The 22,294-nt window shown below is 40.4% G+C and overlaps 1 long non-coding RNA gene and 1 pseudogene across 6 annotated transcripts in view; one reads left to right on the plus strand and one right to left on the minus strand.

The window, feature by feature from the left end:
* LOC118553267 (uncharacterized) overlaps positions 1 to 22,294 on the minus strand; it is a 297,009-nt gene that overhangs the window by 236,880 nt on the left and 37,835 nt on the right. The gene's annotated exons all lie outside the window — the stretch shown is intronic.
* On the plus strand, positions 2,624 to 5,381 carry LOC118553269 (iron-sulfur cluster assembly enzyme ISCU pseudogene; annotated as a pseudogene).

Below are 22,294 nucleotides of genomic sequence, written 5' to 3' on the forward strand. Positions count from 1 at the left end.
CTCCTAAGTATTTACCCAAGAGAAATGGTAACATATGCCCAAAGACATGCCTTTGAATGTTCACAATCACTTTTTTCATTAACAACCAAAAATTTGCTGTGGCCGATGTCAAAGAGGTTACTGCCTATGTTCTCCTCTAGGATTCCTAACCTCTTCCATATCAGCCACAGCAACTTCTTTCAAGATACATCTCCAAAACCTAGTGAAACAAAAGCAAAAATGAACTTTTGGGACTTCATCAAGATAAAAAGCTTCTGCACAGCAAAGGAAACAGTCAATAAAACAAAGAGGCAACCCACAGAATGGGAGAAGATATTTGCAAATGACACTACAGACAAAGGGCTCATATCCAAGATCTATAAAGAACTTCTCAAACTCAACACCCCAAAAAAAAATAATCAAGTCAAAAAATGGGCAGAAGACATGGACAGACACTTCTCCAAAGAAGACATACAAATGGCTAACAGATACATGAAAAAATGGTCATCATCATTAGCCATCACGGAAATTCAAATCAAAAGCACACTGAGATACCACCTTACACCAGTTAGAATGGCAAAAATTGACGAGGCAAGAAACAACAAATGTTGGAGAGGTTGTGGAGAAAGGGGAACCCTCTTACACTGTTGGTGGGAATGCAAGTTGGTACAGCCACTTTGGAAAACAGTGTGGAGGTTCCTCAAAAAATTAAAAATAGAGCTACCCTATGACCCAGCAATTGTACCAGTGGATATTTACCCCAAAGACACAGATGAAGTGAAAAGAAGGGCCATATGCACCCCAATGTTCATAGCAGCAATGTCCGCAATAGCCAAACTGTGGAAAGGGCCTAGATGCCCTTCAATAGATGAAGGGATAAAGAAGATGTGGTCCATCTATACAATGGAATATTATTCAGCCATCAGAAAGAATGAATACCCAACTTTTACATCAACATGGATGGGACTGGAGGAGATTATGCTAAGTGAAATAAGTCAAGCAGAGAAAGACAATTATCATATGGTTTCACTTATTTGTGGAACATAAGGAATAGCATGAAGGACATTAGGAGAAGGAAGGGAAAAATGAAGGGGGGGAATTGGAGGGAGGAGATGAACCATGAGAGACTATGGACTCTGAGAAACAAACTGAGGGTTTTAGAGGGTAGGGGGTGGGGGGATGGGTTAGCCTGGTGATGGTATTAAGGAAGGCACGTACTGCATGGAGCACTGGGTGTTATACGAAAACAATGAATCATGGAACACTACATCAAAAACTAATGATGTACTGTATGATGACTAACAAAACAAAACAAAACAAAACAAAATAAAATAAAATAAAATAAAATAAACAACAACAACAAAAAACAACCAAAAATTTGCAAATGACCCAAATGTCCACCAACTGGTGAATATAAACAAATTTGTTGTATATCCATATAATGGAATACCAAATGGAAAGGTTCAGACACGAAAAGACTGCATATTGTATGGCTCCATCTATCCAAAATTCTGGAAAGGGCAAAATTACAATGACAAAAAGCCATTTAGGGGTTGGGCTTAGGGCCAGGGGCCAGGCATAGGAAGAAGCAAGAAAGGAGGCAGAAGGGAACTTTTTGGAGTGATAGATAGTTCTACGTCATGATTGTGGCGGTAATGATACAACAGTAATATAAACTGTGTTTTTGTGTAATTATACAAAAATACAACTTATAGGGATACCTGGGTGGCTCAATCGGTTAAGAGTCAGCCTTCAGCACAGGACGTGATCCCAGAGTCCTGGGATGGAGCCCCATGCCAGGCTCTCGACTCAAATGGGAGTCTGCTTCTCCCTCTCCCTCTCCCTATGCTGCTCCCCCTGTCTGTGCTCTCTCTCTCTCTGTGTCAAATAAATAAATAAAATCTTTTTAAAAAATACAGCTTATAAAACCGTATTTTCATGTAATTACACAAAATAAAATTGTATACATTTGTCAAAACTCAGATTGCCAGCTTAAAATTGTCAAATTTGTGGTATATATATTTACTTCATTAAAAGTGATATTTTTAAAGCAGAAAACTAGAAAGAAGGTCATATTCCACAACAAGAATTCCATAATAAAAGTCTAATCTCATAGCTAGGATGCTTTATATTCTTTGTAGATGATTATTGTAAACTTGAAAAACCCATAGGAATCCTCCAAAAACTAGCAGAAATAATATGAGAATTCAGTAAGATGACTGGCTATGAAAGTAATACATAAAGATATTGAGCTTTACTATACATGCAAATAGTGTAAAAAATCATAGCAGAGGAAAACATCACCTTTAAAACTCAGAAATATACAAATTGATGGTTGCCAGAGGGGAGGGGGATCAGACAATGGGCATAATGGGGGAAGGGCAGTGGGAGATACAGGCTTCCAGGGATGGAATGAGTAAGCCATGGGAATAAAAGGCACAGCGTAGGGAATATAGTCAATGGTATTGTAAAAACGCTGTAGGCTGACAGATGGTAGATGCACTTGTGGGGAGCACAGCATAATGTATAGACTTGTCGAATCACTACACTCTACACCTGAAACTAGCGTTAACATTGTGTATGAACTATCTTCAATAAAAATTCTTTTTAATTCACAAGTTTACAAAATACATATGTAACACCTATGGAGAAAGTTCATGTCACTCCTGAGGAAAAAAGGAAAAGAAAAGAAAAAGAAAATAGGTAACTATAAAGGTATATTCTGTTCTTGGTTAGGAAAATTTTGTACTGAAAGTTTTTTTCCTCCTAAATTGAACTATAAATTAATGACAATCTCAATCAATAGAATATACTCTAGAAATAGTCCCAAATATACATTCTCACTTTGAATATGATTAATAGGTTACTTCAAATCATTTAGACAAAGTATTTAAATAAATGATATTGGGATAACTTTTAAGCTTTTGGAAAATATGTTTACATGCATACCTCATTCCCTAAGTACAATAAATTCTATTTACATCAAAGATTTATATGCTAAAAAATAAAATCATAAAGTTTAGAAGAAAATATGAGGGTTTTTTTTTTTTTTTTTACTATCCTACAGTTGGGAAGATCTATCTAAGCTTACATAAAATTCAAAATTCAGAAAGATAAAAACTAATAAATTTGACTACATAAAACTTTTAACTATCTGCAATGCAAAAATTTACTGTAACTAAATTCAAATGATAAAGTACAAACTGGATAAAAACAAATTGGCAACACAAATGACAAAGTGCTAATTTCCTTAAAATTAAAATTGCTTGTAAGTTAATAAAGAGACAGCCAGCCAATAGAAAATATGGCAAAGAACATAAAGAAGGAATAAGGGTAAAAAGAAGTGCAAATGGCCTATAAAATGAAAAGATGTTCAACTTCACTTATAATTAAAGAAATTAATATAAAATAGGAATGAGGTGCCATTTTTCAGACAGACAAGAAGCCAAAATTTTATTACTATTTGGCCATGTCCACTGTAGCTTCCTAATGAGATAAGAAATAGGACACAGAGCTTTGTAACTTTGGGGCAGGAGAGGTTGCCTTTTATGAGAATAATTACTCACTGAGTGCAAGTTTGGCTCCTGTCCCACCCAAATGGTATGAGATACAGAGAGTATGTAGCCCAGAGCACCTTCAACTTGAACCAGAGAATTCCAGGTTCAACTCTAAGAGGAATAAAGGAGGCACTGGGAAACTGTATCCTCGCTTTGATCAAGCTCTACTGTGGTGGTTCTCAAACTTTGGTGAATATCAAAATCACCTGGAGGGCTTGTTAAACCACAGAGATTGCTGGGCCCTGCCTTGAGAATTTATGATTCAGGAGGTCGAGGGTAGGACCTGAGAACTTGCATCTGTTACCAAGTTCCTAGGTAGTGATGCTGTTCTGGGGCCAGGGACCACACTTTGAGAACCTCTGGTCCAGGGACTTGCCCTGTTTGTTTGCTGTCTCAGCGGCAAACTGAAATAAAAGCAAAATTGATTGGAGTCCCGTTGCCAATCTTCAAAGCCAGACCATCCCTCTGTGGTTTGGCTTAGCTTACCAACTGGTAAAGACATGGATAATAAAATCCTTTCCCACAGTGCTAGTGAGAGAATAAACATACGCAGCCCTTCTCCATTTGGCAATATTTCTCAAAATTCACACGCATAGATCTTTGGTCCAGGAATTCCATTTCTAGGTATTTATCCTACATATATGCTCTCCTCAAAATGCACACAGATGATATGTACAAAGAAAGATGCTTATTGTAGTATATTGCTAATAGCTGAAAATCGGAAACAAATGTCAGTCACTTGGGAATTGTTGAAATAAATTAGGCTACATCTCAAGGGAATATTTTGCAGCCATTAGGATGAATGTGGTAGATTCATCATACTGAAAGGGAAAGATGCCCACAGTGTAATGCAAAAGATAAATTGCAAAATAGTACATGGCGCGTGATCCAATTTTTGTCAAAATTAAAAAGATATATATAAGATATGACAAATGGTATGAATAATGACATATAGAAAGATTTGATGGATATGTATGCAGTGTATGCGCACGTGTAAGCAAGGTATGCACGCGCGTGCACGTGTGTGTGTGTGTGCGTGTGTGTGTGTAAGCCAGGTTTCTGAAGGGCCCCTTATAGACTTAGCCTAGGGAAAGGGGGCTGGAGCCTCACAGACAAGGACACCACCTGGCTAGGGGGAAAACATGTATGACGTTGAAAGACATTAACTTTAAAATTTTCCTGTTTGAATTATTTTATAACAAGCACATATACCCTCTTTAATTTATTTAAAACCCATTTTTTAAAAGTCCATGCAAAAGCCCGGAAGATGGCAGCGGCCAGAGGCGGGCGGCGTCCGCCCGGCTGCTGCGGAGCCCCCGCCTGCCTGCCCGGGAACTGTCGGCTCCAACCCGGCTCTACCACAAGGAGGTTGTTGATCATTACGAAAATCCTAGAAACGTGGGCTCCCTTGACGAGACAGCCAAAAATGTTGGAACTGGATGGGTGGCGGCTCCGGCATGTGGTGATGTAATGAAATTGCAGATTCGAGTGGATGAAAAGGGGAAGATTGTGGACGCCAGGTTTAAAACATTGGGCTGGGGGGCTGCTATTGCCTCCAGGTCGTTAGCCACTGAACGGGTAAAAGGGAAGACGGCAGAGGAACGCCTTGACCATCGAGAACACGGACATTGCCAAGGAGCTCTGCCTCCCCCGCGTGAAATTGCACTGCTCCACGCTGGCCGAAGATGCAATCAAGGCTGCCCTAGCGGATTACGAACTGAAACAAGAACCCAAGAAAGGAGAGGCGGAGAAGGAATGAGCCCTCCTCGAAGCGTCCAGCTGGTCACACTTGCTGTCTGTCCACCCGCCGCGCAATCACTGTAGATGTTCAGAAGCCCCCACGCTATAGCAGAAGAGCTCCGAGTCGCGCACGGCATTTGCTGGTCACGTGGTGGCTCCCATGCAAGCAAAATGCACACGTTACTCGTTCCAAATCCTGTGCTTTCTTTCAGCCCACTTTTTTTTTAAGTTCTTTTTTTTTTTCGCCTTAACCCCGTTTGTGTATGTTTTGAATTGTGTGCATGGCCTCAAAACTGAAATCAGTCACGAAGTCTCAAGTGTGGTAGTCCACGAAGTGCGCAAATACCTAATTTCACCTGAATCTATCTTTGGGAAGATTACCAGTAGAAGGCCTTGGTATGATTATTTGATACAACCAATTATTGTACATAAAATAGATTTGCATGTATATATAATAAAAGAATGTAAGACCATGTTTTTCTCTGATAAGCCTTTCTTGGATCCCTCACTCACCCCAGGGTCCTGCCCAGAGCCCCTTGGGGCTCCCAGACACTGGACCGTGATGACGTGTGCACATTTCTGAGCAAACTGGACAGTAAAGACCATGGACAGAGATGGCCAGATGTGCGTCACATTTTATGGACTGGGGGAGAAAGTGAAAGGAGAGAGCCATCTCTTTTTGTTGTGCTTTGCAAAATAATAGATTGACAAAAAAAAAAAACTCAATGCAAGAGCAATAACCTAACACCTCTAATGCCTTGGTGTTAATTTTTATCTATCGGTTATAGATGGTTTGCCAGGGCCTCTATCAGGGAACTTTTTTTTTTTTTTTTGCCTAGGTTTTAATCACTGTGTATAACTGAAATTTAAAAACTATGCTGAGCGAAATAAGTCAATCAGAGAAAGACATGTATCACATGACCTCACTGATACGAGGAATTCTTAATCTCAGGAAACAAAGTGAGGGTTGCTGGAGTGGTGGGGGGTGGGAGGGATGGGGTGGCTGGGTGATAGACACTGGGGAGGGTATGTGCTATGGTGAGCTCTGTGAATTGTGTAAGACTGTTGAATCACAGACCTGTACATCTGAAACAAATAATACATTATATGTTAAAAAAAAAAAAAAGAAGATAGCAGGAGGGGAAGAATGAAGGGGAGGCAATCGGAGGGGGAAACGAACCATGAGAGACTATGGACTCTGAGAAACAAACTGAGGATTCTAGAGGGGAGGGGGGTGGGAGGATGGGTTACCCTGGCGATGGGTATTAAAGAGGGCACATACTGCATGGAGCACTGGGTGTTATATGCAAACAATGAATCATGGAACACTACATCAAAAACTAATGATGTAATGTATGGTGATTAACATAACATAATAAAATAAAATAAGACAGGAAACAGATAAGGCACATATCGCAGATAGGGAGACAGTAGTCCTGTATTGCTGTCATGCCCTGTCCTTTGCCCTCATTTTAATTTACTCTCCAATGTCTGGAGGAAAATGTACCATCATTACATGATTGAAAGTAAAGGTTTATATTAAGTATCTGCAATTTCTCTGTTGACTCAATAGTTGCTTCAGTAACCATTAGCTGAGTTGGTATGACCCCTGCCTCCTTCAGGTGGCCACCATTTCTGTGAGTTCCAGGCATGGGACAACAATGACAGTATATGACACCATTATATGATGATGACAATATATATGCCAGGATATGCTAAAATACAGAGGACCTAAAATCGTCTCGTGGCAAGGGTGTACCTGAAATTAGCATTACTTAGGAGCGTAACAGGAAATTACCAACTTGTAAGAGAAATTAATTAATTCTGTTGTGGGCTTGACATTCGAGACTTTCAGGCAGCTAGGTTAAGCTGGCATTTCAATATGCAAACCTACTGCTCTAAGGTATAAGGCCAGCTCTCAGGGGAGAGAGAGCAGGGCTAGAGGTACAATCCAATCTTAAACTTCTCTTTAGAGTCATGAAAGCTTAAGCCATGACATAAATATTTATATGTTCTGGATTAAAAAAATCTGAAGAGCCAAAAGGGAGCAAATATCCTACATTATTTCTCAACCTGAAATAATAAAATAAGACTTAGAATTCCAATGAATCACACATTTTCTCATTGCCCCCAAAGTCCTATGGAGAGGCCCTATTTCAATCCCTTAGTTACTCCATGAAGAGGCGCTGACAATCTCCATAAAGTTTGTATCATTTGGTGGTAAATTCTATAAAAGTGGACCAATGACATCAAAACAGACCCAAAATTTTTTGTATCAAACAATATGAACTAAGAAGTTTCTTTCATCCTGGAACCAGCTGTCCTTTTTCCTTAGCAGGCCAAGAATGTCGTGTGTTATAGGTCATATGCCAAGTGCCACTGGACATAACATTTTGGTATGTTCCTGACTGATTTTGGTCACTCACTAATTATCTTTCTCTACTCAAGCCATGTTAAGTGTTTTCTTTAGTTGCCTTAAGACAGGCTCAAAATCCTCTAACTTTCCTATTTTTTTACATTCAACCAAGGTGCTAATGTGATTATAGCACTGTCATTTGGGATACATGATATCATTGCACCCTTCAATTGTGTAAAGGGAACTAGGGTAGAATTTGAGAAATCCACAGAAAAGCAGTTGAACTAAAAAAAAATACGGGGAATCAGAGACTCGAGCAATGCAATAAGACTTTCTAACTAATAATAACACTTAAATCTTTGTTCCTGGTTTCCTCTATGGAGCTCAAAGCTCTTCACAGCCAATTATTAAATGAATCACCCAAACATTCTTGCACATCAACAGGCAGAAGGTACTGTAAATAGTCATATAATGGATTGGAAAAACTGTACTACAGAAAAGTTAAGTGATTTACCAAATATTACAAAATGAGTCAGAATTGGAACAGAAAATTGTTCTCCATGACACTGATCTGGTCAATGGTCCTGGCTGAATAAGCATCTTTGTCTGTTTTAAACTTCTCAGGTGAGGAGAGACTTAATCATTTCCCTATTGACTGCTGTCTGTTGGTTCTCTTTATTCCTCCTTATTTGTACTCCACAATAATGAAAATGATGCTTGTAATATTTGAATAGCATCATATCTGACAGAATGCCTTTACTAAAGTTCATGATTTCCTCTAATTAAGCAAGCCCATCTCTGCCTTCTGCATTCCTTCAACCCTTGACTCAAGCTGACTTGAAGTTGTCAAAAGATACCACCACCCATGGAATGCAGCAGGGAGAGTGAGATTTCGTTTTAGCCACTGTCTCCATTGAAGATACTCAAGATGCCCCTGCTATCTCCTTCCCTACCCAGTTACAGTTTGGCAACAACTATATTCTTCTATCAAAGGCCAGCAGTCCTATCCTAAAGTCACAAGTCATTCTGGGTCACTGTTCCCTTACTTGCTTCCTCAGGGGATAGTAGGCTGCCATTCTAGCCCCAGAGAGCTTCACCTTCTTTGTATTATCTTAACCCTTTGTAAATAATTTCTCCATTAAGTCTTTTCAGCAGGAGAGTGACCACATGAGTTTAGAGTGGGGAGTTACTGAGGAAGACCCTAGAAGCAGGGGTCCTAATTAGAAAGCTGCTGGGATTGTGAATTCATGCTAGAACATGCATGAAGACAATGGTAGCTCAGGGTAGAGAGGAGATAACTGACTTACAAGATAATTCTGGAGGCTGAATTGCTAGGCCAGGTGACTAACTGGACAGTGAGGAAAGTGAGGGATGAGTCAAGGTGAAGATGACTTTCAGACTTTTAGAAAAATATACATTCCTTAAAAATTCTTTAAGACTATGTGGTGCAACTTGTGATACTTTTATTTATTTATTTATTTTTAGAGAGAGAGAGTGTGAGAGAGAGCACGCATGAGCCGTGGGGAGGGGGGAGAGGGAGAGGGAGAATCTTAAGCTCCATGGCAGAGCCAGACGTGGGTTTTGATCCTGCAACCCAAGATCATGACCAGAGTCAGACGCTTAACCAAATGAGCCACCAGGCGCCCCATGATACATTTTTAATTAAAGATAATTTGGCAAAAATGCTGTGGCTTAGTAAGTGTCCGGTCCTTGCGTTTGACATGAAATCAACAGTCACCTTCAAGAGGGCTTGCCCAGCACACTGCAAGCTGAGCACACACATCTCGGGTACAGCGTCCCACTACCCCACATGCACTGCAACCCCCCAGCCTCTCTGAGAGGACGTGCAGCTACGCCAAGCCATGGAGGAGAGCACAGAAGATCACATGCCTCTGGAGCCCAATCTTTTCATGTTCACTGAAGTCAATACCTTTTGACAGTCTGGATACTGAAATTATCCCTCAGTCTAAATATATTGGAATGTGGACAAAAGCATACCATCTGAATGGCGATAAACCCGGTGTTATTATACCTCAGCGAAGTAAGTCAGACAGAGAAAGACAAATATCATATGGTCTCATATTTGGAATCTAAAAAAACAAACTCACTGAGGTGCCTGGGTGGCTCAGTTGGTGAAGCATCTGCCTTTGGCTCAGGTCATGATCCCGGGGTCCTGGGATGGAGCCCCACTTCAGGCTCCCTGCTCAGCTGGGAGTCTGCTTCTCCCTCTCCCCTTAACCCTCCCCCCACTCGTGCTCTTTCTCTCTCTCAAATAAATAAATAAAATATTTTTTAAAAAAATTTAAAAAATAAAAAAAACCAAACTCATAGAAACAGAGATTCGATTTACAGGCAGGGAGATGGGTATTGAGTGAAGGGGGTCAAGAGGTACAAACTTCTAGTTATAACATAAATAGGGTCTGGGGACCAACATGATAACGGTAATGAACAATACCATATCCTATATTTAAAAGTTACTAAGATAGTAGATCCTAAAAGTTCTCATCACAAGGAAAAAAAAATATAATTATGTATGGTGGTGGACATTAACAAGTTACTGTGGTGATCACCTCACAATGTATACATACACCGAATCTTTATGTTGTACACCTTAAACTTATGTTATATGTCAATTATGTCTCAATAAAACTGGGGGGGGGGAACTCCTGTTACTGTTACTTTCTTTCTAGGGCTCTGCTGCTGGGGAAGGTCACTGAGGGGATGTGACCCCTGGTTGACCCACAAGCTGGACCAGGCAATCAGAGGCTCCTCACCCCCTTCCCTGTCCTTGGAAAGTTCATTCTGCCCATTGTTCCCACCGTGAGAGCCATTTCAAGGACATAGCCTTGAGAGAGTAATGTGTTATTGAGACCATCTGGACGGTATAGGTGACTGAACCGCGTTAAGGCCTCCATATAAACTTTTTAAGATTTTGGCAGGCAGGTGCAGAGATCTACTCATCTTGGAGATGCCCAGAACAAGTTGCATCGGTAAGTTCCCTTGCATATTAACCTGCCACCCACCAACCCAGAGTGGCCTGCCTCTTTCTTCTGTCTTTCCTCACCCTCTGTCTAGGGAGGCCAGTTTCAATTTTACATGGGAAACTCCCGAGGGTGCAAACCAGCAGCTGCCCACCCATACTTCACATTTCCATTAGTTTTCGAAAAGCACAAAGTGAAAACAAAGGCTTCTTTAATTTTATCATCAGACTACTTCCACATGGTCGAATTTCCTAGGAAAATGTCTGTAAAACATATACCTATAAATGAATATAGACCTGGGCAAAGGTGAAATCCCAGAGGTCATAAAAAATACATTATTCTTTCTTTAATATTAATAATCAGATACTATAACCATATGGTAAATGCATTCTAATTCTCTCAAAGATAGAAACTAAACCTTAACAAACATTCATACTCCAATAAAAAGAGAGGCTCCCGTAATGACCTTAATATTTCTTCCATTTATGGGATCAGAAAAATGTATTAGGTCTTTATAAGCAAATCCTTTTCTTCAAATAAAATCCCACTAAGTCCAAGGAGGCAACAACTTTTCTGAAGTCACTCTGACACAATGAGACATGGGAAACGGGCGTGGAAAAAAAATGAGTAATGCGGGCAACAATGTATATACAAGAATATTGATGACTTTACTCATAATGGCTAAAAAGCACATGCAGTGATACTCAACAATAGAGAACTGGTTCAGTACATCTCCTCGGGCACCAAGGGGACAGTCCCTTTGTTCAGCCTCGTGCAGCCAACCCGGATTCCAGCAGCACAGGTACAACCCTGGGTCACCCGTACAGTCTGCTCTCTCCTCGAGGTGAACGTCTTTCTGGAGTTCTTGGTGTCCTTTCTCATCTGCAGCCCTTGATCATAGCAAAGGTTTCCTAACATTGAATTTTGAAAAGAAAGACTAGCGTCTCTTCCAGAAGGCACTGGGGTTTTTCTTATGCAAATTATCCTTCACCACTACCACCTAATCCTGCATCCAAAGAGGAAGGGCAGACTTGAAAAGGGACACGGTCCTTTAAAAGTGGCTCAGATTGAAAACATGTGTTTACATCTTCTGTTCTCTCTCAAAATACTGCTACAATGATGACTTAAAAAAAAAATTCACCTGCAAAAATAAGAGGAAGAAAGGCAACAGTCATCGAGTTCAGATGCCAAAAAGCAGACAGCAAAGCTGTAACTGAGAGAGAGAAATAGCTTGGTAACTGCAGGTCAGGAATCTGAAGGACATATGCCTTCCTAACAGAAGCACTGGACACCAGAAGACAATAAAGTAATGCCTCCAAAACCCTGGGGGAAAACGACTTCCAACTGGGAACTCTATATTAAGCTACACTCTTATTAGAATATGAAAGTAAAATGAAGATTTTTCCAGACATGTAAAATTTCAAAGAACGTTTATTTCCAATATAGCTTTACTCAGGAAGCCAGAGCAGGTGCACACCTACCAGAGTAGGGTCTCCCCCAGATGAGAGAATTTACCAAGACCGCAAAACCCAGAAACCTCAGGATCCATGTTGGACCAGCAACATAATTTGCAGGGCCCAGCGCAAAATGAAAACACAGGGCCCCTTGTTCAAAACTTAGGAAGAATTTCAAGTTTTGGTGGGAGCAGAGCACTAAACCAAATGCAGAGCCTTTCTAAGTGTGATTGCACAGGACACAGACCATAGGAAACTGGCCTTGGATCCAATTCAGAAGAGGGAAGAGAGAATTCCCAGGATGATGGTGAAGAGAAACCCCAGGATAGGAGTTGTGCAAATCCGGACAATCACCAGTCCACTCTGGAGCCAGAAAGTGGAGTGCGCCAAGATGGATATCTTCAAGGAAAAGAATGAAATATAGAGATTACCCAATGCATTTTAACAGACAGAGAGGACCTTTCCACTTTGGGGGGACAGTATGTGAAAGAATTAGTGGTGGGGACAGTTAAAGCAAGTACTTGTAGACAGTACTTCCAGACAAATCGAATACTGGTCAGTGTCAGTATTTTATGACAGACTTGCTTCAAGAGCCAAAGCACTGTGTTCCAGAAACTATAAAGACAGATAAATAAGAAACTGACCTCCAAGCAGTTACAGTCTTGGGATACACACACGTGAATCGAAGCCAGTCTTGGTACTACGGTAGGACTTTTCTAGGAATTCGAGATGGAGAGTGACCCTCTGGCCAAAAATGGAACAAGTCCAAAGGCATGACAGAGCACAAACAATTTTGAATAAGCCTGGACAAACTGAACTTTCTTGGCTGATGAAGAGTGCCAGAATGGGTGAAATGTTCTAGATTTCTCTCTCATTGTCCCCCACAAATTTCCATTCAAAGACAGATGCGCTAGCAGTATATGCCAGTAAACAGTTTCTATTTGGGATCCTATTAGGACCTATAAAACAAGCACATTTTGTTTTGTGTATATTGATTCCAGTGTATCGACTTTAATTTATTTGCTGTAATTAAATTTGTGTAATTATTGCAAGAAAATTCAATTAAAACAGGCTCAGATATTTCTTTTACACCAGTGCTCCATGTTGCTCCGGTTTATTGGGATTCTCCTGGGGCTCAAAGTTAGGAATTCAGGGTCAAAGAGGTATGCTCCCCAATAGCAAGGCGAGAGAATAAGAGGCAGGCACAGTTACAGAGCAGAATGATTTTTCCTTTGAAATGAGCCTTATTACTATTCTTATGATACATGCTGATTTTCTCAAAGTTCTAACAGTAAAGAAAATCTCAAGGGAGAAACAAAAAGTGATCCCAAATCCCACCATTTAGAGGTAAGCACTGTTCACTTTTACCGGTCATCCTACTGGACATCTCCCTACGTATATGAAGACAAAGAGAAGAAGGTTAACATTTTCACACTCATGGTAAAATGGCAATTTACTCTGTGATCTGCTTTGCTCACTCAGTGATACAGTAGTCCCTCCTTAGGTGCGGTTTTGCTTTCCGTGGTTTCGGTGACCTGTGGTCAACCAAGATAGGGAAGCAGATGATCCTCCTGACTTATCGTTAGAAGGTTGACAGTAGACGAACACTACGTCACAGTGCCTACGACACTCACCTCGCTTCATCTCATCTCGTAGGCATTTTATCATTTCACATCAACACAAGCAGAATAACGGTGGGTACAGTACAATTAAGATATTTTGAGAGACCACATTCACATAACTTGTATTATATTGGTCTAATTGTTCTATTATTTGTTATTGTTGTTAATCTTTTACTGTGCCTAATTTATAATCAAATTTTTATCATATGCATGTATGTATGGGGAAAACATAGTGTACATAGGGTCCAGTACCATCTGTGGTTTCAGGCACCCACTGGGGGTCTTGGACGTACCTGTGGATAAAGGGGGACTACTGCCTATCATGGGTACTCTATATGTCAAAATACTTATTTCCATATCATCATTTTTAATAGCTACATAGCATACCATCTTATGAATATAATAATTAATTTTAAAAACTTTTATTGCTGAGGGGCACCTGGGTGATTGCTGAGTGTATTTCCAATCTTTCTTTACTGTAAAAAAAAAAAAAAACGCTGCAATTACTTGAGCACGTATCATCTCATACTTCTGTAATTATCTCCTTAAGGTAAACTCTTACAAGTGAGTTTGTTGGCTTAAAAAGAACTACTTGCCAAACTGTCCTCCAGAGTTTTTTTTTTTTAAGTCAATTTACACTTCCACTAACAGCCTAAGAATACACAAATGACCAAGAAGCATATGAAAAGATACTCAACATCATTAGCCATCAGGGAAATACAAATCAAAACCACAATGAGATATCACCTCATGCTCACTATGTGGCTGTCATCAAAACGACAGACAATAACAAGCATTGCTGAGACCATGAAGAAGCTGCACCCCTCGGACATTACTGGCGGGGATGTGAATTTGTGCAGCCACTTTGGAAAGCAATCTGGCAGTTCCTCAAACAGAGTCATCTCAGGCCCCAGCAATTCCACTCCTAGGTATGTACCCAAAAGAATGGAAATCAGGGACTCAAAACAAATACTTGCATGCCAATATTTGTTGCAGCATTATTCACAATAGTCCAAAAGGAGAAACAACCCAAGTAATCATCAACAGGTGAGTGGATAAACAAAATGTGGTCCATCCATTCAAAGGAGTGTTCTTCAATCATAAAAAAGGAAACGTTCTGATACATGCTGCAAGCCAGAGGACCCTTGAAAACATTATGATAAGTGAAACAAGCCAAACACAAAAGGGCAAGTTTTGGAGGATTCCACTGATATGAAATATCTAGAATGGGCAAATCCACAGAAACAGAAAGGAGATTAGAGAGGTTCAGGAGAGGGGGAATGGGGACTTAACTGCAGAATGATTACAGTTTCTGTTTGGCAAATCTATACAGACAGGAAGTAGATTAGTAGTTGCCCAGGGCTAGAGGAAGGGGTGGGGGGCAGTGGGGAAGGAGGGGTGAAGAGAAGAGTAACTACTACAGGATATGGGGTTTTTATGGGTGGGGTGAAAATATTCTAAACTAATCATGGTGATGGTTGTACAATTCTGTACTAAATGTACTAAAAAACATCAAAATATATAATATAAATAGGTGAATTGTATGGTATGTGGATTATATCTCAAGAAACCAAGAAAGCTGTTATTTTTGTAATTGTGTATTTTTCTGATGATGATGAGTTGGACCATTTTTTTCATATTCATTGAACATTTGTGTTTATTCTGTTGTAAATGACTTGCTCATCTTCTTTGCTCGGTTTTGTTTGTTTTTCTTTTTAATAATGTAAAGATTCATTTGTAGTCTACATTGACAAGTAATTTTGTAAGTACATTATGTTCTTAAAGTTGGTGCAAAATACTGCAGATGGTATGCCTCAAGCCAAAAGAGGCCAGTCGGTTCTGAAGGTGCGGACAGCCTAACAGGTTGAATTAATTTTATTTGTAACAGAGTAAACACAGCATGGAAGGGTGACACAAAGAGAATACTCCTTGATTTCTCAGTGCCGTAACAGGTGCTTTCCGAATATAATCTCACAGGGGCGTCTGGGTGGCTAAGTCGGTTAAGCATCTGCCTTCAGCTCAGGTCATGATCCCAGGGTCCTGGCTCCCTGCTCCGTGGGAAGCCTGCTTCTCCCTCTCCCTCTGCCTGCCACTCTCCCTGCTTGTGCTAGGTCTGTATCAGGTAAATAAAATCTTAAAAACAAACAAACAAACAAACATAATCTCATAAAACCCATCACACCCATTTACAAAGAAGGGAGGTCAGCTTCCTCAGGGTTACACAGTCAGCTTTTGCAACTAGAATTTGAACCTAGTTCTCTCTGCCTCCAAAGTGCTACTCCTTCTTAAGTGCCCTCTGAAGAGTACTGATGGCATGTGCATGACCAGTAACAGGAAGCTATGACCATGCCCTTCGTGCTTTCTGAGCTCCAGAAACCTATGGCTGGAGTTGTGAAGTTGGAGCTGTCTGAATATACATTTTGTTCATTGCTCCCAGGGAGGCCATGCGGAGAAATTTATCAACAGAAACATAAATTCTTCAAGGTCCCTCAAATGTCCCTGTGAGGAATCCTGAGCCTCCTTGGGTCATAAGAATTGCACTTGGACATCTCTGCTCAGCCAAAGTCCTCCTTCAGAATGCAGCAGTAAAAGGTCAGAGGTCACAGAGACCTGGAAATGACAAAGTCACAAAAAATGCCACAGCCTTCGAAAGAGCTCACAAATATCATATTTGGGGAAATTTGTAGATTCTGTAGGATTATATTACACATCTGTGTAATGATGGATAGTGTCATGCAAGGACGAAATTTTTAAAAGACCTTACTTAGAGTTTATCTACTCAAACCTAAGATTTTAATTAACTACTTTACTTAGAAAAATCTCAGTGAGGGGAATATAGAACAATTTCTCCTGACTCCAAACTCCTAGATTTGTCAATGCCCTTCCTCCTCACACTCCAAAAAAACTCCAAAGTCAGTTTTCAGTGGCAAAACCTCAGTCTGTGAATTTAATATTTTTCGGCTGTCTATGCTGCCCTGGGAATTGTTCAAGTCTAACTCCCTTTAGCCATGAAGACTGGGAGAGACTATAATTCTCAGCGCTGCTCATGTTTTCAAGTCACATGTCCTCAGGTTGCTAAAAATTTCTAGCCTGTGAAACATGAAATGAAATGCCAGGATGCTATTTTTGATTGACAACGAAAGCAAGGGAGCGGATTTATATCCATTGGCAAAATCTTAGGATGACAGTGAGAAATTGCTAGTGATGAGACATAAATGTTACCACATAGCATTGACGAAGATTCCACCTTTCCTATTGATTGAGAGGAGACTGCTTCCCTCTGGCCTCCAGTCTCTAATATTACAAAACCAGACATTTAATTTTATTTTTAAATTAATCATAAATGTAATGGTATTGTAAGTGTGATTCAGCAAGGAAGAGTGAAAAGAATCACAAATGGGAAGGAAACGCACACTTTTTTTTCCCAGTCATTTTCCATGTATGTTTTCCTTCCCTTGGAATTCAATTGTTGTTGTTTTTTTTTTTTTTAAAGATTTTTTTATTTATTTATTTGAGAGAGAATGAGAGACAGACAGCATGAGAGGGAGGAGGGTCAGAGGGAGAAGCAGACTCCCCGCTGAGCAGGGAGCCCGATGCGGGACTCGATCCCGGGGCTCCAGGATCATGACCTGAGCCGAAGGCAGTCGCTTAACCAACTGAGCCACCCAGGCGCCCGGAATTCAATTGTTTTAACATAATTTAATTTTAAAAAATCCTTCTATGATTGGGAATGCTCAGAAATTTTATATGAATTAATGTTTCAAGTAGAGAAGATATTTCAAAGGATAAAACCTAGTTCAAAAACTATTAATGTGTTTTTTGATCCTCATGTATATTCTAGGACAATAGAATGGATTGCTCTAAAAGATTAAAAAAAAATACTTCATGTATTTTGATCAATCTAGTGTCACAGTAGCAGACAATTTAAGACAAGGACACTTAAAAAATAAGGAAGGTACACAAAATGTCAAAGTCTGTGCCACATTTATTTACATTGCAATACAGAATTCTGCTCCACTCTTTGATTAATGAAAGTAATGGTCAGACTTAAAAAAAAATACTTAACATATAATATCTAATGTATTTATATTTAGTATATAATATGTATTTATATATTATTGAATAATAGATATTTACATTTAATGCATATTAAATAAGTATTTGAGAATATAATTGGAAACCTTTGGAAAGTTCAAAATATATTTCTGTATATATACAGATGGACATTATATGCTGAATTAAATATATATTATATATACATATATCTCAATATAAAATTTATATATGCCTATATCAAGCAAAAAGCTGATACCTTCTTTGTTTCCAGTTAATTCACTGATTGGTCATTTGTTTTCACAATCCCGTAGATACAAATACAAACAAGACTCTGCACTTAGAAAACCAAGAATCAACCTGCAGTGTCATCTTTTAATTTTAACTCCTCTTTTATTGCCCCTCATTTTCTAAGGGATTAGACTCCTTCTGGACTTCAGTGTTTTTATGTTAGTTTTTTTCCAAGTTTATTTTGTTTTACTCTTTAAGTTCATGCCATTGTTTGCTGACATAGTGAAATGTGATTTACAGAACAATAACCAGCCAACTGGAGAATGTATTAACTGGAAACTGGGAATGCCAGCAGTAAAGAATGTGAGGATCCACTAAAAATAGAAGGTTTCATGCTTGCAGTTTAGTCACCTTTGTTCAGTATAAAAATCTCTTACTTCAGCTCATCATGAGTTTGTTTTCTGGGGATTTTTTTGTTTTTGTTTTTGTTCTTAAAGCATCGTGGAGGGAACAATTCGATGTGAAAGTTATTTTTTAAGAACTTTTTTTTTTAGCCCATCAAATTTCAGTATACATGGTTAATAACCACTTCAAATTGCTATGCCAGGAGAAACTTTTACCTAATCGCCTGCCAAGGCTCATAAAGCACCTCTGTGTCATTGGCAATTCATTGGTCTATTGATGTCATAACTCACACTGATATTTCTGGCTCTCATTTCTCACTCACACGGATGCTTATTTGCCTTTTTTTTTTAATTTACAAAATTAAGGGTTATGCCCCAGCTATACAGTTTTTAATAGATTCTATACACGTTCTCCTAAGTGGATTTTCTCTTTCCCTACAACACACATGCACACATATGCGTGCATGCACGCACATATACACACTTTAAATGGTTGAATATATTCTCCTCGGAATGGAATTTTTTCATTAAATTGAAATACTTCGGGGTACCTGGGTGGCTCAGTGGGTTAAGCGTCTGCCTTTGGCTCAGGTCATGATCTCTGGGTCATGGGATCGAGCCCCACATAGGGCTTCTTGCTCAGTAAGGAGTCAGTCTGCTTCTCCCTCTCTATCCCTCTGCCCTTGCCCACAGCTCATTCTCTCTCTCTCTCTCAAATAAATAAATAAAATCTTAAAAAAAATAAACCAAAACATTTCATCTCATTTTCATATTGATCTACAGGTCCTTTAAAAAGTCCCTCTTCATGTGACATGATAGTGATCAAACCACTTTATCTCAGAATGCCCAAATTTGTACAAGATCACAGCTAATGAGTTACTGCCCAGCATGACGTCGTGAGGATCCGTTGCCAGAATCAAATCACATGTCGGTTCTTCCCACAGTAGCGCACGTCTTCTCTGTCGGTATAGAGTGTTCTGCAGTGGCCAGCTCTGTGCAAAGGGAAAGAGCTCAGATCAGGACATCTCTGTCACTTCCCCCTAGATGACTGCGAGGTGTGAAGAAAGTATGTTCACACCTGCCAATTCCGCCAAACGTCAATGCTCTCACGCTGCACACCAATTAGTTTTACATTCTCTCGAGAAAGGAGAGAGTGTGAAAAGCTGTCTTTTGGCAGGGACAGAACCGCCCTCTACTACCTCAGAGGAAGGGAGCATCTTCACTAGCGGGGTGGGGAAAAGTCTGAGGCACAATGGGAAATCATTCCTCTATGGAGAAAAATTTTCTTGAATGTGTCAAGACATTGATAGCTTGGTAAACATGGCGGCCCATGACCAGCTGGGACAAACTCCTCATTCCTCTCAACACCGCTTCCTGAGTCATTTAGAGACCCAAGCAAAGGGTGGGAACTTGGTCAATGCGGGCTGTGCAACCCCACGCTGGCCAGGTTAAACGCCACAAAGAAATCAGTAATTGTACGAAAATCGGTCCACTTCATGTACCTATAGTGGTGCCACGTGGCTTACAGTTCTGACTGAAAAATGTACATTTGGGTCATTTTCCAGAAAGTGGCTAAAATGTTACATAACAATTGTTATTAGTCCAATCTTTTTTTTTTTTTTAACCATATAGCTTACAGTGATAAGCTGTTGAAGTTATTGCCTCCATCTACTTCACAGATCTCGAAGTAACTCAACATAGCCACCTGAATGACCAAACAGCCGTCAAGGAACTGCTTGCAAAATCATTTTCTCTGTCAGAGATCATCTCACTAACCTCCTCAGGAGAACCCAGTTTTTCAGCCGGCTCTGCTACTACTTCTGTCATATTTTTTTAGTCATACGAACTTTTTAAAAATTTTTTTCTCGTTGTTTCTTTATTAAGGGTCATATTCTTGAAAATTTCAAAAGAAATGTTTTGCTGTCAAGTCAGCACTCAACAGTCCTATAGGTGATGTTGTGATTTATAGGAAGAAATATATATTTAGACTGTCCCATTTCTGGCACAGATCTCCTAAAACTCTCAGAACTTCCTAAAGGGGTCTTTTTTTTTTTTTTAAAGATTTTATTTATTTGTCAGAGAGAGAGAGAGAGAGTGCACACAAGCAGGGGGAGTGGCAGGCAGAGGGAGAAGGAGGCTCCCTGCTCAGCAGCGAGCAAGATATGGGACTGGATCCCAGGACCCTGGGATCATGACCTGAGCTGAAGGCAGACGCTTAACCAACTGAGCCACCCAGGCGTCCCCTAAAGGGGTCTTTTTTAAAAAATATTTTTATTAAGTAATCTCTACACCCAACATGGGGTTCGAACTTACAACCCTGAAATCAAGAGTCGCAGGCTCTACTGAATGAGCCAGCCAGGTGCCCCAACTGTGCCCACTGTTATGTCAATGAGGTGACTTTTGGAAAGCACCTGAGGACAAGGGCTGGATGTCAACTGGGAACCAACCCAGTGAATTCAGGGTTGGAATTTGCAATCCCACCCCTCTGACCTCTGGGGAGGGGAGGAGCCTGAAGATTGACTTATTGCCAATGGACATGATGTAATCAATCATGCCTATGTAATGAGCCTCCATAAAACTCCAAAAGGACAAGGCTGGGAGAACTTCTAGGTTGGTAGACGCATGGAGGCTCGGGGAGAATGGTGGACCTGGAGAAACCATGGATGCTCTATGCCCCTACCCCATACCTTGCTCTATGCATCTCCTCCACCTGGCTGTTCCTGAGTTATATACTTTTATAATAAACTAGTAATCTAGTAAGTAAAATGTTCCTCTGAGATCTGTGAGCCACTGCAGCAGAATCAAACCCAAGGAGGGAGTCACTGGAGCTTCCAAGCTGTAGCTATTCGGTTAGGACCACAGGTGATAAACTGGACTTTCAGTTGGCATCTGAAGTGGGGAAGGGGGAAGAGTCTTGTAGGACTGAGCCCTCCACCTGTGGAATCTGACACGATCTCGAGGTAGACAGTGTCAGAGTTGAATGAAACTACAGGACACCCAGCTGGTGTGGGAGATTTGCTTGGTGGTTTGGGAAAACCCACATATACATACAACTTGGAATTGGGTACAGAGTTGGAGATGTGCCCTGAGGGGGGAAGAACCTGAGACCTAAAAGTTGTGAGCTGTGAGCCTTTCTGTGTAAGGATGTGAATAGTGAGGATGGATATAAGGGAGAAAAGAAAACATCAGTGGGCATAGAAACAATCTGTGAGGAAGGGCCAATCTTCCCTGCAATTTGTATTTAAAAATAAAAACAAAAAGAAAATCTTGAAAGTCCAAGACATACACAATATAAGCCCACTGGGTCCACACTTGGATGTCATGAAATGTCAAGTTGCTATCAAGCTCTCTTGATGTTCACTCTCAATTACTCACGCTGGACCTGAGAAGCAATTCACAGATGACTGCTTCAGCTCCCCAGTGAAACCAGCAGCCATTTCACATAGGCCTGCTGGTGCATTAGATCTGGCAGAATTTTAGGATCTGGGTTGCCAGTCTTTTCCCAGGCTTTGGGACCTTTGCTCTGGGTTGCTGTATTTCGGCCTTCTAGGGAGTCCTGGAATGCTGATTCTCAGATGAGAACAGCCTCTCCCAATCTCTGCCAACCTCTCTCTCACTCATCTAGAGATCTCTACAGTCCTGGGGACTGCGTGTGTGCCCTCATCGCCCAGCTAGCGCAGCTTCCCAAAACATGTGCTTTCTCTACTGACAGCAGGTTTCACCACTTGGAGAAGCTCACCTGCTTTCTCTGTGCTTTTTGGAAATGATGAAATGGCCATTTTAGGTGGAATAAGATGATGGACTCCATGATCTTAATTTCTCTCTCTCCTCTTACGGCTTAGATGGTAGTCCAGAGCTCGTTCCCTGGCTGGCTTTGATCCTCCTGCTCATTGTAGGTGTTCAGTCTGAGACATGCA

The sequence above is a fragment of the Halichoerus grypus genome, chromosome 1 (genome assembly GCF_964656455.1).
Source record: "Halichoerus grypus chromosome 1, mHalGry1.hap1.1, whole genome shotgun sequence".
Taxonomy (NCBI): Eukaryota; Metazoa; Chordata; class Mammalia; order Carnivora; family Phocidae; genus Halichoerus; species Halichoerus grypus.